The sequence below is a fragment of the Pongo pygmaeus genome, chromosome 10 (genome assembly GCF_028885625.2).
Source record: "Pongo pygmaeus isolate AG05252 chromosome 10, NHGRI_mPonPyg2-v2.0_pri, whole genome shotgun sequence".
In the NCBI taxonomy this organism is placed as follows: Eukaryota; Metazoa; Chordata; class Mammalia; order Primates; family Hominidae; genus Pongo; species Pongo pygmaeus.
Genome location: NC_072383.2, coordinates 94,482,552 through 94,492,500, shown reverse-complemented (window position 1 = coordinate 94,492,500; position 9,949 = coordinate 94,482,552). Strand labels below are relative to the sequence as shown.

The 9,949-nt window shown below is 44.5% G+C and overlaps 1 pseudogene; it reads left to right on the top strand.

Moving 5' to 3' along the window:
• The first annotated feature begins 7,987 nt into the window (after positions 1-7,987).
• Positions 7,988-8,339, top strand: LOC129010628 (protein yippee-like 5; annotated as a pseudogene).
• The last annotated feature ends 1,610 nt before the right edge of the window (positions 8,340-9,949 follow it).

Below are 9,949 nucleotides of genomic sequence, written 5' to 3'. Positions count from 1 at the left end.
AGTTCGAGGCCAGCCTGGGCAACATGACAAGACCCGGTCTCTACAAAAACTACAAAAATTAGCTGGGTGTAGTGGTGCGCACCTGTAGTCCCAGCTACTCGGGAGGCTGAGGAGGGAGGATGGCTTGAGCCCAGGAGTTTGAGGTTATAGTGAGCTATGATCATACCACTGCACTCCAGCCTGTGTGACAGAGGGAGGCCCTGTCTCTAAAAAGTAAACTAAAATAAAGTAAAATAAAAAATTTGGCTGCTGAGGTTTAGCCAAAAGAAGAAGAAAAGAAGAAACATTTTCTGAAAAGAAAAAAATTTTTGTGATTAACAAAAGATTTATGGGTAAATTGCTAATATCAAAGCTTATTAAGTGCTTAAAAGCCATTTGACTTCTTAAATAGATTGTTTACATTATTTTTCTAGTAAATCCTTTCCCCCATTGAGTGGAAAAATAAACTTAAAACCAACTCCTATCTAAATCATGGGAAATATGGGTAAGATCCAAATGAATTTATTTGGGTTTTAATTTTTTTGTTTTTTTGAGACGGAGTTTTGCTCTTGTTGCCCAGGCTGGAATGCAATGGTATGATCTTGGCTCACTGCAACCTCCGCCTCCTAGGTTCAAGTGATTCTCTTGCCTCAGCCTCCTGAGTAGCTGGGATTATAGGTGCCCACCACCATGCCTGGCTAATGCTTTTATTTTTAGTAGAGATGGGGTTTCACAATGTTGGCCAGGCTGGTCTCGAGCTCCCAACCTTAGGTGATCCGCCTGCCACAGCCTCCCACAGTGCTGGGATTACAGTTGTGAGCCACCGCACCCAGCCAAAGGTTTAAATTTTTTCAAGTTATCATGTTAAATTCATAGACTTCATCTATACAAATAGATTTGAATTTGCTTAGAACTTATTTTGGCTAAAGAAGTGGAAACAGAGTATAACAAACAATAATTGAACAAATTCTAAAAAATTATTGGTAACAACATTGGCTGTTCTTCCATTTTGCTTATAATTATTTTATTCTGACTTTTTTTTAGATAATCGAGCTGGTTTCACTTAGATAACCTCTAGCTCTCCTAATGTAGATGTATTTAATATAAATTAAATAAATATTTCTTTTTATATCCTGTGATAAATTAAATATAAATTGGGGAGCAATTGAAAAGTATGAGAGAAAACAGGCCCAAATTAATGTCATGCTGTCGGGTAGGGCTTCAGGGGCTGTTATCACATTCCTCGTTTCTGCAAAATGTTTCACTTAAATCTGGAAAAATGAAAAGGCACAGTGTTTGTTAAATGCCTGAGGGCAGAGATGGGAAAAGCAAAGGTAAACTTTGTAGAGAAGTGAAGTTGGCAGGAAATTGCAAGATGAGATTTGGCTTGAAAATAGCTTATTTATCAAGAAAACTATGAAAAGATAAAAACACAAAATCCTCCTTGCACATTCTCCCAAATGATCCTGTGTCTGGCTTGTGTGATTAGGTTAACCACTTCTACATTAAAACTAGAGAAACTTTACATTTTCCTGTTGCTACTCTACTTGAAAAAATGGGTCATTGGCCGGGCGTGGCGCGGTGGCTCATGCTTGTAATCCCAGCATTTTGGGAGGCCGAGTGGCGGATCATAAGGTCAGGAGCTCGAGACCAGCCTGGCCAAGATGGTGAAACTCCATGTCTACTATAAATGCAAAAATTAGCTGGGTGTGGTGGTGCACCCTGTAATCCCAGCTACTCAGGAGGCTGAGGCAGAGAATTGCTTGAACCCGGGAGGTGGAGGTTGCAGTGAGCCCAGATCGCACCACTGCACTCCAGCCTGGGTGACTCTGTCTAAAAAAATAATAATAATAAAATAAAATAAATTTAAAAAAAAAGATCATTGCCCCAAGGTGAGTGGCAGGACTCAACTTACAGCTTTTATCAATTAGCTAGGCTTTTGCACATATAGATAACTGCATTTCTTTTTATATCCTGTGATCCAATTGTATATTTTTCCCTTTAAAATATCTGTTGAAATAAGAAGCATAAGTTGTAATCATTAAAAGCATTTTTACATATTTAAAACAAAGTAAAATCTAGAACAAGAGTTGAAGACACACCAACAAGTATGTATACTCAAGCTCCTTCTTCTTGAATTAAGTCAGCTGCTAATATTTTCTGGTTTGACCTCAGAAATTCAGTAAGGAAGCCGTTGTGAATACTTTATTAGAGGCAAAAGTCCTTGATAATTTTTTTTTTTTTTTTGAGACAGGATCTTGCTTTGTCATCCAGGCTGGAGTGCAGTGGCATGATTACAGCTCACTGCAGCTTCAACCTCCTGGGTTCAAGTGATCCTCCTACCTCAGCCTCCCAAGTAGCTGTGACTACAGGTGCCAGCCAGCACACCTGAGTAAGTGTTTAAATTTTTAGTAGAGATGGTGTTTCGCCAGGTTGCCCAGGCTGGTCTTGAACTCCTGGGCTTAAGCAATCTGCCCACCTTGACCTCCCAAAGTGCTGGGATTACAGATGCAAGCCACGGTCCTCGGCCCTTTATAAATGATTTTTCACCATTGGAGCTTACTGTGCATAACAGACACCTTTGGGGATCTGTTCAACCCACAGTCCCACCTTTGTGGCCACTACTTCTGTTGGGTGGCCTCTGCCATGACTCCTCTCACTTGTGTCCAGTAACACCTTTCCTTTCCCCTTGCCCTTCAAGCCTCAGGGAGGTGCTGGCTCGCTGCCGCTGCTAATGCCTTGGTGATTTCTCATCCTGTTTGTGTGCCTTTAACCCTGGCCAAGCCTCTGTGAAACACCATGTCTCATTAAACTTTTGTCAGTTATGTCCTATATGTGTGCCACTTGTTCCCCACAGGGACCCTATCACACTGTCTGTATTATTTCCTATTGCTTCTCTAACAAATTACTACAAATTTGATGGCTTAAAAAAGCACAAGTGTAGTATTTTATAGGTCTGGAGGTCAGAAGTCCAAAATGGGTTTAACTTAGCTAAAAGGAAGGTGTCAGCTGCGATTCATTCCTAGTGAGGTTCTAGGGGAGATTCCATTTCCTTGCCTTTTCCAGCTTCTAGAAGCTGCATTCTTCGGCTCAGGGCCCCTTCCTCTCTCTTTAAGACCCACAGTGTAGCATCTTCTCTCTCTCCTCTGCTTCCATCATCACGGTGTCTTATCTGGCTCTCACGCTCCCGCCTTCATCTTTCCCTTAGAGAGCCCCCTGAGATTTGATGGGGTCCACCCAAATCATCCAGGACAATCTCCCCATCTCAACTTCATGACTTGAAGCACATCTGCAAAGTCCCATTTGCCAAGTAAAGTAACATACTCATATTTCCAGGAATTAGGACTTGGACGTCTTTGAGAGGCCAGGGTGGACATTATTCCATCTACCATCCTTCCTTCAAGGCAATGGGTCCTTTTGTTTTCTTTCCCAATGCTCTGTTCCCCCAAATAGAAATACAGTCATGTATCACTAAACAACAGGGATATGTTCCAAGATATGTGTCACATGTCAATTTGACCATTGTGCAAACATCATAGAGTGTTCGGTACTTACACAAACCTAGATGGTATAGCCTACTATACGCCTCGGCTATATGGTGTAGCCTATTGCTCTAGGCTGCAAACCTGGACAGCACATTACTGTACTGAACACTGAAGGTAACTGCAACACAATGGTATTTGTATATCTAAATATATACAAACATAGAAAAAGTACAGTAAAAATATGGTATCAAAGGTTTTTTTTCTTTAAAAAGGATACCCCTCTATAGGACACTCCCCGTGATTGGAGTTTGCAGGATGGGAAGTTGCTCTGGGTAAGTAGTGAGTGGGTGGGGAGTGAGTGTGAAGCTTCCTTCCAGTGGTTGCTCTGCTCTTCCCCAGCTTCCTGTCCTCAACCTCCTGTCAAAGCTGGCTCACTACTCCCCTATCCCTGTCCCAGCCTGGGGACAAGGAAAAGAGGACATAGAGGCAAGCAGCTTCCTTTTAAGGATGGAACTCTGAAATTGCAGACGTCATTTCCACTCACACCTCAGGTGTCTAGAATGTAGTTACATGGCCACATCAAACTGCGAGGAAGGCTGGGAAATGTCGGCTGTCCTTGGGCAGCCATGTGCTCAGCCAAAACTCATGAGCTCCTGTTACTTAAATAAAGGAAAAGAAAATGGAAGTTAGGAAACCAGGAGGAGTCTCTGTCACATTCTCTGCAGCTTAGTTTTCTCATCTACAAAATAAGAAGGCAGTTTTGATGATTAAATGTCATGCATAGAGAGGGATGAGAACTGTGTGCAGCACACAGGTGTTCAATAAACATTAGTTTATGTTATTGGATTATATTCTCTTCTCTTCTCCTCCATGCTTGAGTCTTGTCTTTTTGTTGTTTTTTGTTTGTTTGTTTGTTTTTGTTTTTGAGACAGAGTCTTATTCTGTAGCCCAGGCTGGAGTGCAATGGCGTGATCTAGCTCACTGCTACCTCTGCCTCTCAGGTCCCGGTTCAAGCAATTCTCCTGCCTCAGCCTCTCAAGTAGCTGGGATTACAGGCATGTGCCACCATGCCCAGCTAATTTTTGTATTTTTAGTAGAGACGGGGTTTCACCACGTTGGCCAGGCTGGTCTTGAACTCCTGACCTGGTGATCTACCCACCTCGGCCTCCCAAAGTGCTGGTATTACAGACGTGAGCCACCGCGCCCGGCCAATGCTTGAGTCTTAATGTCTGCTCCAAGGTAAATGAAGACCATGAATGATCCAAGGATGTTGGAGGCACATTCCATTGGGTATTGACCTCTAGGGTGTAAATGGACCGATTCCTTTAAAGGTGCAAGAATAGGGTGAACCATCTGGCACCCACAAAGGGCCTGGCCTACCAAAAGTACTGGATGAATGTGTGGTGCGATGAATTAAATCATCTCTTTACGGACATGGAGTAGGTTCAGCCTGAAGAGGACAGTAAGGAAAGAGAGAGAAAGGCTGAAGAAAGAGAATGATGGGGAGGAGGACAGGAAAACAACAGAGGAAAACGAAGGGGCCAGCACCTTTGTGTGAATGAGAAAAAGATTCCCCTTCCTCAAGACATGTTGCTGCCATCAGCCTCAACATTGTCATAATACATATGCAAACCTATGCTGACTATGGCATGAATGGTGTCCCCTAGAGTTTTCAGTTTACGATAAATACAACTAGCCCTAGAAAAGCCATATAAAGATTGAGGGATTGCGGATGGGGTTCGGGGGAGGGGTGGGAATAACAGAGAGTAAGAATGAAAAACCACATTGGTAGGAAGTGTGAGAATTAGGAATTAAAAAATGAAAGGTGTGTGTTATAAACTGAAGGGGGTCCCCTCCAGATTCACACAATGAAGCCCTAACCCCTGGTTTGACTGTACTTGGAGACAGGGTCTTTAGGGAGGTAATTAAGTTTAAATGAGGTAACTTGGATGGAGCCTAATCCCATAGGACTAGTGTCCTTATAAGAAGATGCTCCAGATCTCCCTTTCTCTCTCCCTCCCTAAAAACCCTATCTGCAGGCTGGTGCAGTGGCTCACACCTGCAATCCCAGCACTTTGGGAGGCCAAGGCGGGCGGATCACGAGGTCAGGAGTTTGAGACCAGCCTGACCGACATGGTGAAACCCTATCTCTACTAAATTACAAAATAATTTGCTGAGTGTGGTGGAGGGCGCCTGTAATCCCAGCTACTCGGGAGGCTGAGACAGGAGAATGGCATGAACACAGGAGGCGGAAGTTGCAGTGAGCCGAGATCGCACCACTGCACTCCAGCCTGGGCGACAGAGCAAGACTCGGTCTCAAAAAACAAACCAAAAAAAACCCTATCTGCAAATACAGTCAAACTGGCGGCTAGGGCTTCATTGTATGAATCTGACATCTCTCCCTCTCCCATTCCCTCTCCTTCCTCTCTCTGTGTGGCACAGAGAAGAGGCCCTGTGAGAATAACAGTGGGAAGGTGGACAGCTACAAGCCCGGAAGAGAAGCCTCACCAGAAACCAGCCCGTATGGCACTTTGATCATGGACTTCCAACCTCCAGAACTGTGATGCATTAAATATCTGTTGTTTAAACTACCAAGTCTGTGGTATTTTGCTGTGGCAGCCCAAACTGACTAATATGTATTAAGTGGGAAAGAAAGAAATGGTTCATTATAGCAGAGAGTGAGCAGAGACGGGAGACGAAGGAAGGGCAAGAGAGAAGAGGAACTTCACTTCAAGGCCTAAATGAGGTTCAGCGCTTTTTTATTTTTTTTCAATGTGTATCTGGACTTCAGCAGGGAGTTCTCATGAATCTCGTCTTTGGGCTCTGCCTTGATAGTGAGGCTCTTCTGCCACCTGGTGGCAACATGCTTAACCAGTCATTCACTCATTCATTTCTTCATTCAAGAGACATCTGTTGCATGCCTGCCCTGTGCAAGGTATTGTGCTAAGCAAAGGATATAATCCTTAACATCTACTCTGTGCTGAGCTCTGTCCTACGTGTGTTTTGTTTTGAGACAGAGTTTCGCTCTTGTTGCCCAGGCTTGAGTGCAATGGCACAATCTCGGCTCACCACAACCTCCGCTCCCGGGTTCAAGTGATTCTCCTGCCTCAGTCTCCCGAGTAACTGGGATTACAGGTGTGTGCCATCACGCACGGCTAATTTTTGTATTTTTAGTAGAGATGGGGTTTCTCCATGTTGCCCAGGCTGGTCTTGAACTCCTGACCTCAGGTGATCCGCCCGCCTAGGCCTCCCAAAGTGCGGGGATTACAGGCGTGAGCCACCATGCCCGGCCTGTCCTATGTGTTTTACATGGAGAAATGATTCACACTTCACCACAACCCTCTGGGCTAAATACTATTATCTCCGTTTTATAGAGGAGGAAATTGAGACACTAAGAAATTAAATAACCTGCCCAAGAGCCTACAGACAGTGAGAGAGTGAGATCAGGAGGCAGGGAGCCCAGCTCTAGAAGGCTTTACAGACATACTCCCTGCCCTGGAGGACCTTACAGTTTCCTTTTAAAAAGAGGTAAATAACCAGCTTAAAGGATATGTATTTTAAAAAAATGAATAACGTGAAATGGCAGTGTACCATTCTATTCCGTACTGACAGGGACAGGATGCAGAAAAATTCTGGGCAGAAGAGGGTGGGTCCCCAGCGACGGCCCCGCCCTCAAGGTGAAAAGCCTAATACCGCAGCCCAAAGTGAAAACTTACATCCCTGTTTTCCCGCTGGGATGTTGCCTTTTCCAAAGACACCCACAGCCTGCCCTGCCCCCATCCTGTGTCTATAGTAACCCCAGAACTCAACTGGCAGAGAGGAGAAGCAGCTTGACTTAAAAGTGTGCAGCACATCCACCTTAGCTCTCTCTTGCTCTGCCTCCCAAAGTGCTGGGATTACAGGCATGAGCCACCGCGACCAGCAAGGCTGTTTTCTTATAAGGACACCGGACAGCTTGACGTTGTAGCTTTGGAAAGGAGTCCAGCAGGGACGGCTGGACTTCAGGGGAAGATTACCTTCTTGCTCTGTGCCCTTTTCAGCTTCCCTTTCTGCAGAGAGCCACTTTCACTGGCAATCAAATCCCCCATGTATACCATCTCCAATTTGTTGTGTGACCTCATTCCTCCTAGATGCTGAAGGAGAACTTGGGTGCGAGTGCAAAAGGCTGTCACACTGACTTTCCACTGAGTTGTTAACACTTAAGCTGTCCACAGATGGCAATGCTAAAAGAGCACTGTAACACTCTTTCTGGGGCTTCAGGAGTCATGGGTACCCCACTAGACCATGCTGCAGGGCCTCATGGAGTTTTGCTCCTGCCGGCGCCCCAAAGCACTCGCCCCAGCTCCTGCACCCACTCACCTGCACTCCCCCTTCTGTGAGGGGTCAGGGAAAATTTCCTGCTTCAGTATGAATTCTGGTTTTAATTAACTGTCAAGAATCCTGGGGCCTTCATCCCAGGTGAGGAGATCTGGCAGCCACGGATCTCATCGCCACTCCGAGACTTTAGAACTTCAGCTATAAAAATGGGCAGAATTTTCCTTGATCATATTGGTGGTACCTGTCTGTGTTCCTGTGCAAACTGACATGATCCTGACCAACTGCCCGGAACTCATCTCCACTTAGTTCACAGGCGCCCTGGCCTTTTAACAAGGTAGTTAACCTGCTGTGCAGTGAACTTTAAGATCTGGTCATGCTCACTGGCAGCCACAGGGTTCAAGATGTGAGCTGCAAAAGTTGCAATAGCAAACCGGGATGGATTTACGAATTTGCCACTGGAGATAGCCGTGTTATAAGGAAGGCTGTGTGATCCTGGAAAGTGCTCTAGTTCAAGAGAGTGAGGGCTCTGAGGAGCATGTACCATCTGATAATTCTTGAAGAAAAAGAGATAAATTTATTTTTCCCAGGTCCCCCTCACTGAAAACAAACAATCAGGTGACATTCACTGTCACCTTAGCATCAGATTCAGATGTATGACCTGCAGGTTGCGAGAATCTGAGATGGAACCTTTTAAAAAAATTTTTGTATTTTCCATCCAACAGCAGTGTATAGAGAGAATATTAGACAGATGCCATTAATTTTTTCCCCTGTGTTTACATCTTGAGGTAGAAGAGTGTGTCTGCAGCTACATGGTGGGTTATGTAAGAAAAAATATCTGGGCTATTGGCATGAAAAGTGTGTTTTATGTGAATTTTGAAAGGAAAATATGACAAGAGTATGGTTTTAAACTTACTTGGGCTTCATTTTAAACTTAAAAAAAATTCCAGTTATTTCACTTGATTTGCTAACTTCAGAGAATAGATCTGAATCTGTGCTTGGCGCTGAAGGCCCAGTGTTAGCATGGCTGTGCTGGCTGGTGTGCCATATTCTTGTTGGAAATGAACTGTAGCACCAGAGCCCATTCTTCCTTGTTGGTCTTGACCCAAAGCTGTCACCATTCCTAGTTTTTTGTTGCCACATAATTGGCGATGATTGGAAACTTTTTCTGAAATGGGCAGAACTGCTTAGTTGTCTTTTTTCATGTAACTTAAGCCTAGTAATATAAATAAAGTAATACTTGGAAAAAAAAAAAAGAAAGAATCTTTCCCTTTGACTAAAAGAGGCCACATTCAACTGGTTCATTGTGCATCCATTAGGTTAGGGCACTGGCCCCGACTGGGAGGATTTTTAAAACACAGGAAGTTGGCCAGTACAGTGGTTTACACCTGTAATCCCAGCACTTTGGGAAGCTGAAGTGGGAGGATCACTTGAGCCCAGGGGCTTGAGACCAACCTGGGCAACATAGAGACCCTAGGAGTTCAAGACCAAAACAGAGCAAGACCCTCATCTCTACAAAACACTAAAGAATTAGCCGAGTGCAGTGGCTTACACATGTAATCCCAGCTATTCTGGAGGCTGAGGTGGGAGGATTGCTTGAGCCCAGGAGTTCAAGGCTGCAGAGAGCTATGATCAAGCCACTGCTTGGGTAACAGAGTAAGACCCCCCATCTCTTAAAAAAAAAAAAAAAAAAAAGTAGAAAGCCAGCTGAGCACGGTGGCTCACATCCATAATCCCAGCACTTTAAGGGGCCAAGGCGGGTGGATCACATGAGGTCAGGAGTTCGAGACCAGCCTGGCCAACATGATGAGACCCCCGTCTCTACTAAAAATATAAAAATTAGCTGGGCATGGTGGTGGGCACCTGTAATCCCAGCTACCTGAGAGGCTGAGACAGGAGAATCGCTTGAACCCGGGAGACAGAGGTTGCAGTGAGCCGAGATTATGCCACTGCACTCCAGCCTGAGCGACGAGAGTGAGAGTCCATCTCAAAAAAAAAAAAAAAAGCCACATTCCACAAGAGCATTTCTGCAAGAGGGGTGGTAAATACATAGAAGGCAGAGCAGGGAGGGACGAGAGAAAGAAACAATCAAACTACACTATCCAATATGGTAGCAATTGTTTAAATTAATTTTTTTTTTTTTTTACAAAGTCAGATTGCAGAAGTGCAAC